The sequence below is a fragment of the Panthera pardus genome, unplaced genomic scaffold (assembly GCF_024362965.1).
Source record: "Panthera pardus isolate Hobbes unplaced genomic scaffold, ASM2436296v1 HiC_scaffold_8, whole genome shotgun sequence".
Taxonomy (NCBI): domain Eukaryota; kingdom Metazoa; phylum Chordata; class Mammalia; order Carnivora; family Felidae; genus Panthera; species Panthera pardus.
The window spans coordinates 12,853,610-12,870,233 of NW_026527013.1; positions in this window are offsets into that span (position 1 = coordinate 12,853,610).

Here is a 16,624-nt window from a genome sequence, read left to right on the forward strand (position 1 = left end):
GGCGCCCTGGCTGGTTCTGCCTTCTGGGCAAACAGGCTGGAAATAAAAGCACCACAGTAAACGCCCTGGCCCGTCTCAGCTCCACCGGCCACTTCTGTCCTGGGGAAGATGCCAGCTCGGTGCCCGGAATGTTCCGGACACACCCTGGGCCAGGAGACAACTGGCTGTAAGCATCCTCTGCTCCCTGTGGGGACTCACCCAGCCCTGCGGGACATTGGGACTGCAGGGGACAGAGCCCAAGACAGCCACCGGGCCAATGGCATGTCTGGGCCAGTTGAGGTAGGCAGGGACAAGACCCCCGGGGTCAGGTGGGCAGGTGCAGTCAGCCCTCGGGTGAGGCGAGCACGTCTTCTCCTTCTTCTCTCACCAAGCATCCAAGGTCACCACCCACTAGGCCAGTGAACCAGGTATTTAAAGATGGAACCAGACTGGCCCAGCCCTTGAGGGTCCACAACGTTTAGGGAAATCAGTTCTAAACAGGCGAGTTCCAGAACCTCTGACAGCAGAACTCACCTCACAGGGCACCAGTGGGGACCAGAACTGAGGGTGGAAGGCCAGCTCTATGTCCAGGATGTATTCAGTGGTCCATAAAGGGCACCTGTTTCCCATAGTGCAGGTGGGGGGCCTCCTGGGTGTGACACAGGGGCCAGGTGGCCTGGGAGTGGGAGGAACCAGCTCCCAGGGGCCAGTTTGCAGGAGGAGATGTTTCCATGCAAAGCTGCCAAGGCTGCTTCGCTGTCCTGGCCCCCCAGGCCCATGTCCCACCCCACCCTGGGTCCTCAGCCCCTGCTGCCCTGTGAACCGGGGGGTGTCATTCCTACCTCCTCAGCGTCACCTGCCTTGTCTCCAATGGACTTCAGCTCTAGGGGGCAGACTCCAGGCCTCACCACCCTCTACCTCTTCCATGGGACTCTTTCCATTCCTTTCCTTTTTTTTCTTTTAACAGTTTATCAAGATATACTTCCCGGGGTGCCTGGATGGCTCATCAGTTAAGCCTCCACCTTTGGCTCAGGTCATGATCTCATGATCTGTGAGTTCAAGCCCTGTGTCAGGCTCCGTGCTGACAGCTCAGAGCCTGGAGCCTGCTTTGAGTTCTGTGTCTCCCCCTCTCTCTGCCCCTCCCCTGCTCACGCTCTGCCTCTCTCTCTTAAAAACAAACATTAAAAAAAAAAGATATACTTCCCATAAAGTTCACCTATTTCAAATGTACAATTCAATAGTTTTTAGTATATTGACAGAGTTGTGCTGTCACCATAACCTAATTCTAGAATATTTTCATCACTCCGAAAGGAGAGCTCGTTCCCATGAGCAGTCACCATCCACCCCCCACCCCACCCCCAGCCCCTGGTAACCACTAATCTGCCTTCTGTCTCTATGGATTTGGGTCTTCTGGACGTTTCATGTCAATGAGATCACACATCATGTGGGATTTTGGGACTGGCCTCCCTCACTCAGCACGATGTTTCAAGGTTCATTCCTGAGGCCTTCTTCACAGCTTATCAAACCGGTGGAGAGAGACAACAGTGGTTCTGCTGAGAATAAGAAAGGGCCCCAAAGTCCCAAAGACAGCAGCAACAGTGAAACCACCAATAACAGTAACCGTTGGCCTTTATGGAGTGAGCACCATGTAGCAGGAATTAATCATGTCATTTTTTTTTTCATAACCACCTTCAGCAAGGATGACTATTGTCCCCAGTCCTCAGACAAGGGGGCTGCATTCCAGAAACACTGGCTGCCCAGTTAGAGCCCAGATCTCAGAGCACCCCGCCCCCCTCGCACACACCCTCCAGCCACACTCTGCCCTTCTGCCACTGGCCTTGCCCTCTCTGCTTGGAACACTGTTCCCAGCAGCCTCTGCATGGTCGGTTCTATCCTCGTGGAGGGTTGGGAGGCTGGCAGCTCCCCTGTACCTGTGGGAGTTCCTCAAAATGGCAGACTTGGGACTTGGCCCCAACTTAAATGTTCTAAAGAAAGAAAGAGAGGAAGGAAGGAAGGGAAAGAAAGAAAGAAAGAAAGAAAGAAGAGGGAAGGAGGAAGGAAGGAAGAAAAAAAGAAAGAAAAGAAGGAAAGAAAGAAAGAAAGAGAGGAAGGAAAGAAGAAAGAAAGAAGGAAAGAAAGAAAGAAAGAAAGAAAGAAAGAAAGAAAGGGAGAGAGAAGAAAGAGAAAGAAAGGGAGAGAGAAGAAAGAGAAAGAAAGAAAGAAAGAAAGAAAGAAAGAAAGAAAGAAAGAGAGAGAGAAGAGAAAGAAAGAAAGAAAGAAAGAAAGAAAGAAAGAGGAAGGGAATGAAAGGGAAGGAGGAAGAAGGAAAGAAAGAAAAAAAGAAAAGAGAAGGGAAGGAGGAAGGAAGGAAGAAAAGAAGGAAGAGAAAGAAAGAAAGAAAGAAGAAGGGAAGGAGGAAGGAAGGAAGAAAAAAGAAAAAAGAAAGAAAGAAAGAAGGGAAGGAAATGGAAGGAGAAAGAAAGAAAGAAAGAAAGAAAGAAAGAAAGAAAGAAAGAAAGGAGGAAGGAAGGAAGAAAAGAAGGAAGAGAAAGAAAGAAAGAAGAAGGGAAGGAAAGGGAAGGAGGAAGGAAGGAAGAAAAGAAGGAAGAGAAAGAAAGAAAGAAAGAAAGAAAGAAAGAAAGAAAGAAAGAAAGAGGAAGGAGGAAGGAAGGAAGAAAAAAAGAAAAAGAAAGAAAGAAAGAAAGAAAGAAAGAAAGAAAGAAAGAAAGAAAAGGGAAGGAGGAAGGAAGGAAGACAAAAAGAAAAAGAAAGAAAGAACGAAAGAAAGAAGAGAAGGAAAGGGAAGGAGGAAGAAAAAAAGAAAAAGAAAGAAAGAAAGAAGAAGGGAAGGAAAGGGAAGGAGAAAGAAAGAAAGAAAGAAAGAAAGAAAGAAAGAAAGAAAGAAAGAAAGAAAGAAAGAAAGAAAGAAAGAAAGAAAGAAAAAGGAAGGAGGAAGGAAGGAAGGAAGGAAGGAAGGAAGGAAGGAAGGAAGGAAGGAACGGGGGAAAACACAAAAGAAAGCAAGGGGCTGTTTTTCAGTCTGATGCACTAATCTGTGAGGATCTCAAAGAAATGTTAAAGCCTCTGTTGGTATTAGTGCTCCGACTACATTTTGCACCTCATACACAAAGTAAGCCATCCCCTGATTGTTTGCTACACTAGGAACATATAACTGAGCCCAATTTAAGTCTACAATACTTCCACTAAGAAAGAAATCCTTTATTTACCATTAATAATCTGCAAATGATCTGTTTTATAATAGCCACGATTATTTCATTTGCCATTTTGAAAGCTTGGTCAGTAAAAAGTTGGGTGCTGTTAGAATTGGGGAATCTTTTCTTTTTAATTTTTTTTTAATGTTTATTTCTGAGACAGAGAGAGACAGAGCATGATCGGGGGAAGGGCAGAGAGAGAGGGAGACACAGAATCAGAAGCAGGTTCCAGGCTCTGAGCTGCCAGCACAGAGCCCGACGCGGGGCTCAAACTCACAAACCATGAGATCGTAACCTGAGCTGAAGTCGGTTGCTCAACCGAGCCACCCACGCGCCCCAGAATTGGGGAATCTTGAGCTTGGCCTCTGTAGTGAGCTGAAGTCCATCCCCCTGCCCCCCTCCCCCCCCCACAATCTCCCCAAATGATGTCTGAGTCCTAATCCCGACTCTGGAACCGGAGAATGCAGCCTCCATTGGAGTTAGGGTCTTCAGGCTCCAGTGCTCACATCTTACCCGGATGCCTCGTTATCAAAGGAGACGCAAGGAGACGTGAGATGCCAAGACATTCAAGGGGCTGAAGACGAGCTACGGGGAACAGCTCAGAACGAGGCCGGGCAGCACCCCAAACTCCCTCCAGCCACCAGGACACAGGCGTTGGGCTAGGAAAGCGCATAAAGGCTTGTCTCTCTCTGTGAAGGATACCTGTCGTTTCACACGTCTTTTTGCCTAACGTGTCTCCGAAACTCCGTAAGAACATGTCTCGTTCGCAGAGTAACTGCAAAGCGCTTTGGCTGGGCCACTGGTCAGGTCCCCCTTGGAACTCCACTTATCTGCCTTCACCTGTTCATCCCTGATGCCAGATCCGAGGACAGGACAGACTAGGTTGTGGATCCTAATGGCCTTGTGTCCCCGGGCCTCTCGCAGCCGCTCGGGGAGGCTGGGGCGGATGGGATGCTGCTGTGTGAGCGCGTGAATCGCTGGCCCGTGGCCAGGGCAGCCCGGGACCCGGAGCCCAGAAGCTTTTAGGTCTCCGGGGAAAAGTGTGGTGCCGACAGGAAAATATTTGTTTGCTTTGTAAGCGGAGCTAGCCCTCTACGGAAGTGACTGAGGAGACAAGAAAGGTGGAAGCCCGTGTGGTCACGATGTTGGCGAGGCTCCCGACTCGGCTTCGCCAGGCAGCACGGGGGCCGCGGTCCTAGGGGGCTCTGCACAGAGGTGATGGACGTGACCCGCGACCCTCTCGCTTTCTGAAATCATCAAACATCTGCTGAGTGAGCTGTTTGGGAACGGGTCCCAGGCCGGTCGTGGAGGGAGCAGAGCCAGGGGCGGGGGTAGGGCGGGGAGGAGAGGGGGGTGGCGGGGGTGGAGGCGGATAAGCCCCAGGGCCCTTTTCATCAGGAACACACATGAGTCATTTTTCATCAGTCAAAAAGGGGGAAAAAGACCAAATGCAGTTAATGAATGCTCGCATACCAAGCTGTGACCGGACGGGGCAACAGCGAAACCTTGGAGGGACCTTAAATGCCCATCAGGAGGGGAGAAGGACTAAGTCAACAAGGTCGCGTCCACCCGACGAGATAGCAGGTAGTTGACATAAAGAGCAGAGAGGAGCCAGATATGCTGACACGGAAAGATACAGGACAGATTGTTCAATGAAAGAACAACTTGCCGAACAATCTGTGCCTGCTGTACAGCTGACCTTGAACAATACTCATTTCACGTGGGCGGGTCCACTTAAGACGCACGGCTCTTTTTTTTTTTTCTTAATTTTTTTTAATGTTTATTCATTTTTGAGAGACAGAGAGAGACAGAAGGTGAGCGGGGAAGGGGCAGGGAGAGAGGGAGACACAGAATCCGAAGCAGGCTCCAGGCTCTGAGCTGTCAGCACAGAGCCCGACGCGGGGCTCGAACCCACAAACCATTATATCCTGACCTGAGCTGAAGTCGGACACTTAACTGACTAAGCCACCCAGGCACCCCCAGTTCACCCCATTTAAAAACATTTTTTTTAATGTTTATTTATTTTTGAGAGAGAGAGACAGAGCGTGAGTGGGGAAGGGGCAGAGAGAGAGGGAGACACAGACTCAGAAACAGGCTCCAGGCTCCAAGCTGTCAGCGCAGAGCCCGACGCGGGGCTCGAACCCACGGACCGTGAGATCGTGACCTGGGCTGAAGTCGGACGCCCAACTGACTGAGCCACCCAGGCGCCCCCATCCTCTTTATGATTTTCTTACTAAGATCTTCTTTTCTCTAGATTGCTCTATCGTAAGAATACAGAATAGAATACATGTGACATACGAGGTGTAGGTTAATTGACTATGTGTGCTATTGGTAAGGCTTCTGGTCACCAGTGGGGTATTAGCAGTTAAGTCTTGGGGAAGTCGGATGTTATCTGTAGATTTTTGACCGCGGGCTAAGGGGGATGGTGCGGGGAGTGAGTGTCAGCCGCCCTACCCCCCTCGTTGTTCGAGGATCGACTGTATTTGCTTCCCATGGCTGTTGTAACAAATTGCCGTGAACCTGGCGGCTGGAACAACACGAACGTATCCCCTTACGGTCTGGAGGCCAGAAGTCTGCAGTCAGCGGCATCAGGCTATGGTCAAGGTGTCGACAAGGCTGGCTCTTTCTGGGGCCTCCAGGGGAGAATTCGTGTCCTTGCCTTCCCTGGCATCTGGATGGAAATAGGAGCAGTGTGACCTGAGTTTCAGGCTCGTGGCCCCTTCCTGCATTACTCTAACCTCTTGCTTCTGTGGCCTCATCGCCTATGCCGTGTGAGACTGTCCTCTGCTTCCCTCTCATAAGGACACGTGGGGGCGGGGGCGCCTGGGTGGCTCAGTCGGTTAAGCGTCCGACTCTTGATTTCAGCCCAGGACATGATCTCGTGGTTCGTGAGATGGAGCCCAGTGTCGGGCTCTGTGCTGACAACACGGACCCTGCTTGGGATTCTCTCTCTCTTTCTCTCTCTCTCTCTTTCTCTCTCAAAATAAATAAATAAACATTTAAAAATTAAAAAAATAAAATAAAATAAATGAACACTTGGGGTTATATTCAGGACCCACCTGCAAATCTAGGACAATCTCACTGTCCTCTCAAGATCCTTAATGTAATCACATCTGCAGGGTCCCTTTGGCCATAAACATAACATCTGCAGGTTCCAAAGATTAGGACACGGATGTCTTTGGGTTGGGGGGTACATTATTCAGCCTACCACGTGCATCCTTTTAGGGTGGCTGAAATTGTGTCTAGTTCTATGGCTGTATCATAATGTATTACATATCATGACATAGCGTATCAGTCAGGGATCAGGGTGGGAGAACAGAAGCCACTTGAGGTCTTTAAACAGAAAGATACACGGGCGCCTGGATGGCTCAGTTGGTCAAGTGCCCGACTTCGGCTCAGGTCATGATCTCACGGTCTGGGTGTTTGAGCCCCATGTCCGGCTCTGTTGCTGACAGCTCGGAGCCTAGAGCCTGCTTTGGATTCTATGTCTCCCTCTCTCTCTGCCCCTCCCCTGCTCACGCTCTGTCTCTCTCTCTCTCTCAAAAATAAATAAACATTAAAAAAATTTTTTTAAATACTTTATAAGTGCTAAAAAGTGCTAAGCTTTCAGTGAGTTGTAATCACTGATCACAGATCACCGTAACAAACACAACGATAACGAACAGGTTTGAAATATCACGAGAACTACCAAAATATGACAGACAGATACAAAACGAGCAAACACTGTTAGAAAAACGGTGCTGATAGACTTGCTTACTGCAAGGTTGCCGTTGCCACAAACCTTGGGTTTGTGAAAAACATGTCACCTGCACAGCGGCATAAGCGAGGCACAATAAAGTGAGGGATAGCCTGTACAGGCAGTTCACGGCTCGACCCCACTGGAGAAGGAAAGCGGCCGCAAGCCGTGTGTAAATGAATGAGAGTAGCTGTGTGCCAATGAAACTTTATTTACAAAACCAGGCTGCAGGTCCGCTTTGGCCTGGGGGCTCTAGTTTGCCAATTCCTGGCCATCCCGCACAATTTGAGGATGATAATTCCATTTTTGTACGGAAACTGAAGAACGGGACAAAAACTGTGGGCAGCAGCTCCCTGCTGCCTCTGAGGTAGTCATGCTGCCTCTATCTTTAAAGAGTTTCCAGAATGTGACCATTTCTCCTCACCTCTGCTGTCCTGCCCCGGGTGAGCCCCATCATCACCTGCCTAGACGACGCGGCCCCCACAGGTCTCCCAGTCCCTGTCCTGGCAAACAGATGGCAGAATACTCACTCCTCTGCTCCAGAACTCCCGAAGGCTCCTCCTCCCACCCAGGCGCTCTTGCCTCAGGGCCTTTGCACTGGCTGCTCTCGCCGCCTGGAACACACGTCAGCTGGATACCTTCGTGGCAAACCTCCTCACCCTCTTCTTGGTAAGACGTACGGTTGCTGCTCTCACACCCCGATGTCCTCACCTTCACAGCTTTCTCAGCTCTGTTCCTTGTTCACAGAACGACCATCTGATGTACCAGATAACTTATTTACCGTGTTTACCGTGTGTTGTCTAGCTCCCTTCACTACAGGGTGAGCCCCACGAGGCAGGGATCTTTGGGCGATCTTTCTTTGCACATGAATACCTTTCGGTTGAATAACAAGCGTGCACCTGTGGAAAGATACATACGCATGGGGCTCTGGGGTGGCTCAGTCGGTTGAGCGTCTGACCCTCGATTTTGGCTCGTGTCACGATCCCTGGGTCGTGGAATTGAGCCCGCCTACTTAAAACACACGCTCTCTCTCTCCCCCTCTGTCACTCTCCCCTGCACACACTCTCCCCCTCTCTAAAAAAAATAAAAACAGATACATACACGTATCGGAAAGGATCCACACCAAACCCTCAGAGAAACCTAGAGAGACCCTCTTGATCTCACGTACTTTTTGCAACAAGCATATCCCCTGTTCTAATACAAATTAAAACACAGGGATGTTTCCCAAAGGCACAAAATGTTTTATAAGGGCCCAGAACCAACAGAAAATCTTTATAGGGGAGAAACACTTGTTTGGGAGGTGCATTTCAGTTAGAAAAAAAAGAACAGGATTTCTGGGAACGTGAAAAATGGGCAAAATAGCTGGGACCTCTTCGAAATCTGCTTTTGGTGTTGGAAGTCACGTGATGAGGAAGCCATGTGTTAAAATGCCCTGGGGGTGCCTGACTGGCTCAGTCAGAAAAGCACGCAGCTCTTGATCTTGGCGTTTTGAGTTCAAGCCCCATGTTGGGTGTAGAGATGACTTAAATAAATAAATATATTTTTTAAAAATGTCCTGACTGAGCAAACTGGCCAACCTCAGCATGGGAAGTGGGGCGGGGGTGGGGGTCGGAATGAGTGTTTCTGTGTGTGGGGACCCCTTGTCTGGGGCAGGCCCTGGGCTGGAGGGTGCCATCTGAGGTCTGGGTCGCGCCTCAGATGGGAAGCGGCACCTGCAAGGTCAGCCGCTTCAGGAGCCCTCGGCTTCTACTGCGATGTGAGTGTCCTGGGCTACTGAATAAAGCACCGTAAACTGGGGGGCATAAAACAGTAGGAATTTTGGGGCGCCTGGGTGGCTCCGTCGGTTGAGTGTCCGACTTCAGCTCAGGTCATGATCTCATGGCTCATGAGTTCGAGCCCCGCGTCGGGCTCCGGGCTGACAGCTCGGAGCCTGGAGCCTGCTTCAGATTCTGTGTCTCCCTGTCTCTCGGCCCCTCCCCTGTTCATGCTCTGTCTCTCAATAATAAATAAACGTTTAAAAAAAATTTTTTTTTAAACAAAAAACAATAGGAATTTGTTACCCCAGAGTTCTGGAGGCCAGAAGTCCAGAATCAAGGTATCAGCAAGGCCATGCTCCCTCTGAAGGCTCTAGGGGCGGATCCTTCCAGGCCTTTTGCGGCCCCTGGGGACTCTGGCGTTCCCTGGCTGGTGCCGCGTGACCCCAATCTCTGCCTCTACCTCCTCCTGCCTCTACCTCTTCTCCCCGTCTTCCTTCTGTGCATGTCTCTTCTCTCTGTGTCCAAATTTCGCCTTTTTTTTTTTTTTTTTAAGGACACTAGTCACACTGGATCAAGGCCCAGCCTAATGACCTCATTTTAACCTGGTTAAATCCAAAAAGACCCTCTTTCCAAATCAGGTCGCGCCGTGCAATTCCGGGGGTCAGTAGTAGCATTGGTGAGGGACACAACTCGGCCCACGACAGAGGCTGTGTCCTCCTCAACGGGCAGCAAGAGAGGAAACACATCTGCCTGCGTTTGGGGACTGAGGACGGCGTGTGCCAGGCCACCACTCGTTCTGCAGAGGCCGATGCCCCTTCTGGACCTCCCGGCTGCCTTGCTGGATTCAGGAGAGAGAACAGGCTTCAGCTGCGAACCAAGTGTTTCCGGGAGAACTGTGCCGGCCACATGCTTATCAGCAGGGGACACCTCATGGCCACGGGGACACCCACGGGGTGGGAGAACACAGCACTCCCCAAAAGTCTGATTTTGCTAAAATGTTCAATTGTGAGAAGAAAATTAATGTTTATTTATTTTTATGAAAGAGAGAGAGAGAGAGAGAGACAGAGACAGAGAGCACAAGCAGGGGAGGGGCCGAGAGAAAGAGAGACAGACTCCCAAGCAGGCTCCACACCATCAGTACAGAGCCCAACACGGGGCTTGAACTCACAAACCGTGAGATCATGACCTGAGCCGAAATCAAGAGTTGGCTGCTTAACCGACAGAGCCACCCAGGCGCCCCAGAAGGAAAATTAAGCGGATCTTTCAGACAGCCGTGAACCAGAACCCGGAGATTCAGCACAGGGAGGAGGAAAAAAACACAAAGAAAGACAAAAGATGAACATTGGCCTGGGTCCCTTATGGGGGTGGGGGGACAGCTGGATGCTGGGTTCGTTCACAAGCCAAATGCAATCTGGGTCCGCAGAGAGGGCGCCTGGCCCGACTTCTGGGTCCACAGCGTCTGGTCACAATCCCAGCAAATGCTCTTAATTGTTCAGGGTTGGCAGTTCACTGAGCAAATCCTTGGGACATCGGGGGTCTCTCTGATCGCCGAGGGGGGCTTCCGGAACTCTCTGGAACCCAATCAGTTCCAATTAGCCTAAAAGGCAGGAATGCGGGCTGGAGACAGAGCAGGGCGGGTAGAAGGGCTTCTCCACAGGAGATGAGGCACAGGAAGGAAGGGAGGGAACCCAGGGCCCGCGGTCGGTGGGGGCCTGCCAGGTGACTTAGCCACACCACCCTTCATAGTTAATTTGGTCGTTCAAAAGCTATGGTTCAGTAAGCCAGAGAAGGACAAATACTGCACGGTTCCACTCATGCAAGGTCCCTAGAATAGGCAAATCCATAGAGTCCAAAGTAGGACGGAGGCTACCAGGGGCTGGGGGCAGGGGCTGATGGGGAGTGACGGTTTGATGAGCGGGGGTTGATGAAAAATTGGGGGGTACAGAGGCCACCCAGTTGTACACTTTCAGACCCTAGAAATGATAAATACTACGTGGAGAGTCTATCACACTGCCTTCATCGAAGGAAAATAAAACAAAAATCCAGCCGGATGCCTGTGTATAGAAGCTGGCTTCCTTGGAAGTAGCTGTCGCCGTCCCCTTTGTAGGGGACATGTGTGTGCGGTCCAAGGGGATGAAGGCATTTAGCCCTCTGTCACCCAAGCACGGTGGGCAAGCATCCAAGCACAGCCTCGTACTCCCCGGGCCACGACCCCCTGGGCATAGTCCCAGGCCCCTGGCCAAGGCAAGTGCTCAGGTGACGGCCTGCATCCAGCTCTAACCGGTCACATCAGGGCATTCTCGAAGGTTCAGGCTGTTTCTTCCCTGCATCTCCCAGTTCATCTCAGAGCCTGGTGGCCACAGTTCTTGTCCTAGATTCAAGGCAGCCTGGGGAGGAGTCTAAAAACCACTTCCCGGGGGAGCCTGGGTGGCTCAGTCGGTTGAGTCCGACTGACGACTTTGGCACAGGTCACGATCTCATGGTTCATGAGATCAGGCCCCACATCGAGCTCTGTACTGACAGCGCAAAGCCTGCCTGGGATTCTCTCTCTCTCTCTCTCTCTCTCTCTCTCTCTCTCTCTCAAAATAAATAAATAAACCCAAAAAAATAAAATAAAGTCTTTAAGAAGAAAGAAAGAAAACCGCTTCCTGTCCAAACTCACTAGACAATGTCAGGCCAGAGGATCCCCCCAGTAAAGGGGTCAGCCCAGGGGGCAGCAGAGTCCCTAGGAGCTGACCAACCGGCATGGCCAAAGTCACGGCACCCTCTTTTCCACACAGAAGTCCCTTCGTTTCTCTGACTGGATCCTGTATTAGCTTCCTGGGGCTGTTGCAGCAAATAACCACGGATGGGCCCCTTAAAACAACAGAAATTTACCTTCTCGCAGTTCTGGATGCCAAAAAGTCTGAAAGCAAAGTGCCAGCAGGGCTATGCTCCCCCTGAAGGCTCTAGGGGAGGGAGGGTCCTCCCTGGGCTCTTCCAGCTCGGGGGCGCTCCTCGTGTCCTTGGCTTGGGGCCGTGTCACCCCAGTCTCTGCCTCGGCCTCCACGCGGCCTTCTCCTCCTCTCCGTCTCAGTCTCTCTCTGCCTCTCCTTTAAGGACCCTCGGCATCAGATTTAGGGCCCATATGGATGACCCAGGATGATCTCATCTCAAGAGACTCACCTAATTATATCCGCAAAGACCCTTTTCCAAACCAGGAGGCAGTCCCAGGTTCCGGGTGTCGGGGTTTGGATGTAACTTCTGGGGGGCTGCCATTCACCCCACTGGGGTCCCCAAGCACATCCTTCCTGAAGACCAGGTGTCTGCCTGAGCCTTATAAGTTCTTGGGCAAAAAAAAAAAAAAAAAAAAAAAAAAAAAAAAAAATTTAAATCTCCCTTCTTGGAAGTGCTCCAAACAGACCTAATCTTCTCATGATGTGGCGTTCTCTATGAAGATCGACAACCCCAGCATTGAAACCTCCACCAGTAGCTAGAATGTTCCACATTACAGAGCTGGACAGGCTGGACAAGGACAGGTGACCATCCAGAGTGCTCAGCTGAGGGGTTCCAGGAGAGGCACAATGCCCTGGTGCACCACCGAAATGTGAAACAAAGTGCACTAGGCCTTTAAGAGTGATGGCATTGGAGGGGGAGACTTCCCCGCAGGTCCCTATCTTGCGGGTTGTGAGTTCAAGTGAGTTGAAGCCCCACGGTCGTCGGGCCCTGCGCTGACAGCTCAAAGCCTGGAGTCTGCTTCAGATTCTGTGTGTGTGTGTGTCTCTCTCTCTCCCCCCTCACCCGCTCACGCTCAGTGTCTCTCTCTCCCTCTCTCTCTCTTTCAAAAATAAACATTAAAAAAAAAAAAAAAAGAGTGAAGGCATTCAAGGGTACTTGACGCAAAAAGATGTCCATGATATTACAGACGAAAGAGAGGCAGGTTACGAACGTACGTTTCCACTCTGTATTGTCTGAAATTCGATTGGAATTCTGTGCTCCAAAATGTGAATCGTGCCGGTCTTACTGGTGACAATTCTGGATGGTTGATAACTCTCCCCTTGATTATCTCAATTTTCTACAACAAGCCTGTCAGCAGAAGTCCACTAAGATAGAAGAAATAGTAAAATATGAGTATCATCTGTGAACGTTGATTTTTTTTTTTTTTTTTTTTTTTTAGAGCGTGCAAAGACACAAGCAATTTCATCTGAATTGACAGAACTGGCCAGAGGGCTGATAAACGCGGATACTGGCGAGCCAGGGCCTTGCTGCCCCCTAGAGTCCGCCAGGAGAGTCTCCAGCAGAAGACGGGACCAGAAGGCCAAAGTTCCTTGAAGCCAGACGGCAAGGCTGGAAGAGCCCTCTGTCCACTGCCCTGATTTCATCTCCTCCGTGAACACTCGCCCCTGGAGGGTGCCGTGCTCCCCTCCCCCTGGACCCCTGTTCACCTGTCAGCTGAGAAGGACTTTGCAGAGCACCGAGGCTCTATCTCACCTCCCAGCCCAGGCGCCCGGGACGATTTGAGGCCCAAGTGACCTCAAGGCTGCCTCTCTGTGACTTCTTCCTTTGGGTCTCCTCTCCTCCGCCTGCTTCAGCCCCCCTCTTGCTGACCAGGGGGCCCAATTACAGCCTTCATCTTGCCGCCTGATACTCACCAATCACTGGGCTTCACTCGTGAAATTACCCTAAACAGGCAGTTCCCAAGCTGGGTACTACGGACATCTGGGGCCGGGATCATTCTTTGCCGGTGGGGGGCGGGGGCTGCCCTGTGCATCGTAGGATGTTAGGCGGCATCCCTGGGCCGACCCACTAGGGGCCAGTAGCCTCCCCCACCCAAGAGTTGTGGCAGCCCAAAATATCCCGCACATCTCCCAAAGCCCCCTGGGGGTCGGGGAGGAGAACTGTCCCAGGTGAGAACCACAGCCTGAAACGGACAGGGACTGTGTACAAAGCGGGGCACACTGCCCCCCAGAAACACCACCAGCATCCTGCATGGGAGGCAGCCTTTGGGACACACAGGTTATAGGAAACAAGATTTCCTTAAATTTAAAAACTTTGTGCTTCATTTATTTTTTATTTTTTTTAAATGTGTATTTATTTTTGAGAGAGAGACAGAGTGCAAGCGGGGGGAGGGGCAGAGCGAGAGAGGGAGACACAGAATCCGAAGCAGCTCCAGGCTCCGAGCTGTCAGCACAGAGCCCGACGCGGGGCTCGAACTCACGAACCGCGAGATCATGACCCGAGCTAAAACCAGGAGCCGGACACTTAACCGAGTGAGTGTTAAGTTAACGCTTAACTGAGACACCCGGGCGCCTCCAAAACTTTGTGCTTCAAAAGGACACCAGCAAGAAGGTCAAAAGACAACCCACAACAGGCAGAAAATATTTGCAAATCATATATCTGATAAAGGATTTCTATCTAGAATATATAAAGAACCCTCACAACTCAATAAAAAAACCCACAGTTTAAAAGTGGACAGAGATCCACGCAGATGCTCAATGTCACTCATCACCAGGGAAACGCCAATCAAAACCACGAGATACCACCTCACGCCTCATCCGAAAGGCTATTATCGAAAAGATAAGAAATAACAAGTGTCGGCGAGGGTGCGGAGAAAAGGGAGCCTCTGCGCACTAGTGTTAAAATCAAGGACAGAGACCGGCCTTGAAAGTTCCCTGAGACAGAACCAGTTGAGGCCTGCAGGCAAAGCTTAAAATTCAGCTTAGTTTGCAAGGCTAACTTGACCTGGATCACTTTGCTTGTGCCTCTGGAAATGGTAAGTTAAACTTGAACTGTTTCCCAAGGTTGATATGACGGTAGCCCCGCTGAAAATTGTAACATTGTAACCAATCACCTTGAGGCATAAACAGTCATTGCTTTCTTCCTGTAAAAGCTGCTTTACAGCAACGTACCCCTGAGCCTCATCCCGTGTTTTAGTTTGAGTGCTCCCGGCTTGCAAACCATGTTTTTGGTGTGTGTACAATTTCTAAACACTACGTGAGTGATTCACTGCTTTCACTTTGGCTATTTTGAACCTTTGAGAGAGACAGTGTAAACGGAGGCAGCCACACTGTGGCAAACAGTAAGGAGGCTCCTCACAAGATTCAAAATCGAACACCCATATGATCCAGCCACCCCGCTTCCGGTATTTATCCAAAGGAAACAAAATCACCGACTCAGGAAGACATCTGCACCTTCAAGTTCACTGCAGCATTATTTATAATAGCCACGACATGGAAACAACCTAAGTGCTCACTGATAGATGAATGGATAAAGAAAATGCAGTGTATACACACACACATATGATTGTGACATATACACACACACATATAATGCATATATATTGGAATATTATTCAGCTATAAAAAAAGAAGGAAGCCCTGCCATTTGTGACCACATGGATGGATCTTGAGGGCATTACGGCTAAGTGAAATAGGTCAGAGAAAGACAAATACTGTATGATCTCACTTATATATGGAATCTTCAAAAAATATGGACAAAAGATCTGAAGAGATATTTGCCTCTCTCTCAAAATAAATAAATAAACTTAAAAGAAAAAAAAGGGGGGGAGATATTTTCGGGCGCCTGGGTGGCTCAGTCGGTTAAGCTTCCGACTTTGGCTCGGGACATGATCTCACAGTTCGTGAGTTCGAGCCCCGTGTCAGGCTCTGTGCTGACACCTCGGAGCCTGTTTCAGATTCTGTGTCTTCCTCTCTCTCTGCCCCTCTCCCACTTGCACTCCGTGTGTGTGTGTGTGTGTGTGTGTGTGTGTGTGTGTCAAAAATAAATACACATTAAAAAAGAAAGAGAGATTTGCTATGGAGTGCATATTTGTGTTCCCCCCCCCCAAAAAAAATTCAGGGGTTGAAATTTAAATCCCCCCGTGTGATGGTATTAAGAGGCAGGGCCTCTGGGAAGTGATTGGGTCACGAGGGTGGAGCCTCATGAGTGTGATTAGTGCCTTTTTGTAAGAAAAGACGTAGAGAGACAACCTCTCTCCTCTTTTGCCAGGCTCCTAGAAGATGACTCTCTATAAATCAGGAAGAGGGCCCTCAGCAAGAATCCAAACACGATCTCAGACTCTCCAGCTTTCCAGAAGCCTGAGAAATAAATGTTTGTGGTTTAAGCCCCCCAGTTTCTGGCATATTTGTTATAGCAACCCAAACTAAGACAGCAGTTCTCCAAAGAAGATACACAAGTGATCGACACATACTTGAAAAGATGCCCCACAGTCACCAGTCGTTAAGGAAATGCACATCAAACCCACAAGGATACCACCAGACACCCACTAGAACGGCGGTAATTAACAAGCCTGCTGGCTTTCCTTCCGTTGCGTGCATTTCTCGTGGAAATGTGATACGTGCGGATGGGAAAATGTTTGAGCGAAATGTGAAGGGAGTGGAAAAGGCAACAAAAAGGATAACAAGCAGGCGTCCCTCCTCCCCCAGAGTCCCCAACCCCCAACCCTGGAGGCCGCTTCTCTCCACACATTTTTGTTTCTCTTTCCAGGTTTTTTTTAGAAGCCTCCACACAAACTGTTCCCTCTCCTACACATTATTTTGACCCCTTCTGTTTTCCTGTAAGAAATCATGGCGATCTTCCCACGTGATTCATGTTCACAATGCACGGTGGTGCCTTAAATACTTTTAAGTTTCGTTCCCGGCACAACAGAGGGTATTTTACGCCCCATCTGTTCCTTTCGCAGTGCTCTGGAGCCCTTGCTTGACTGAAGCATGCAGTATGTACCACGGCCCCCATTTTACACGGTGGGAGGCACAATTTCACAATTATAAGTGGAGGCTAAAAGATGGAGGGAAGTACAGGGAAGATGAATAATCCAAAACCCGCCAGAGAAAAGAAAAAGAGCAGAGGGAAGAACGTGCATATTTGCAGACAGAGCAGCAGCAGCAGCCCTCAGGGCTAGGAGTTTGGACCGTGTGGACGGCCGCAGGAGGAGCAGAGTT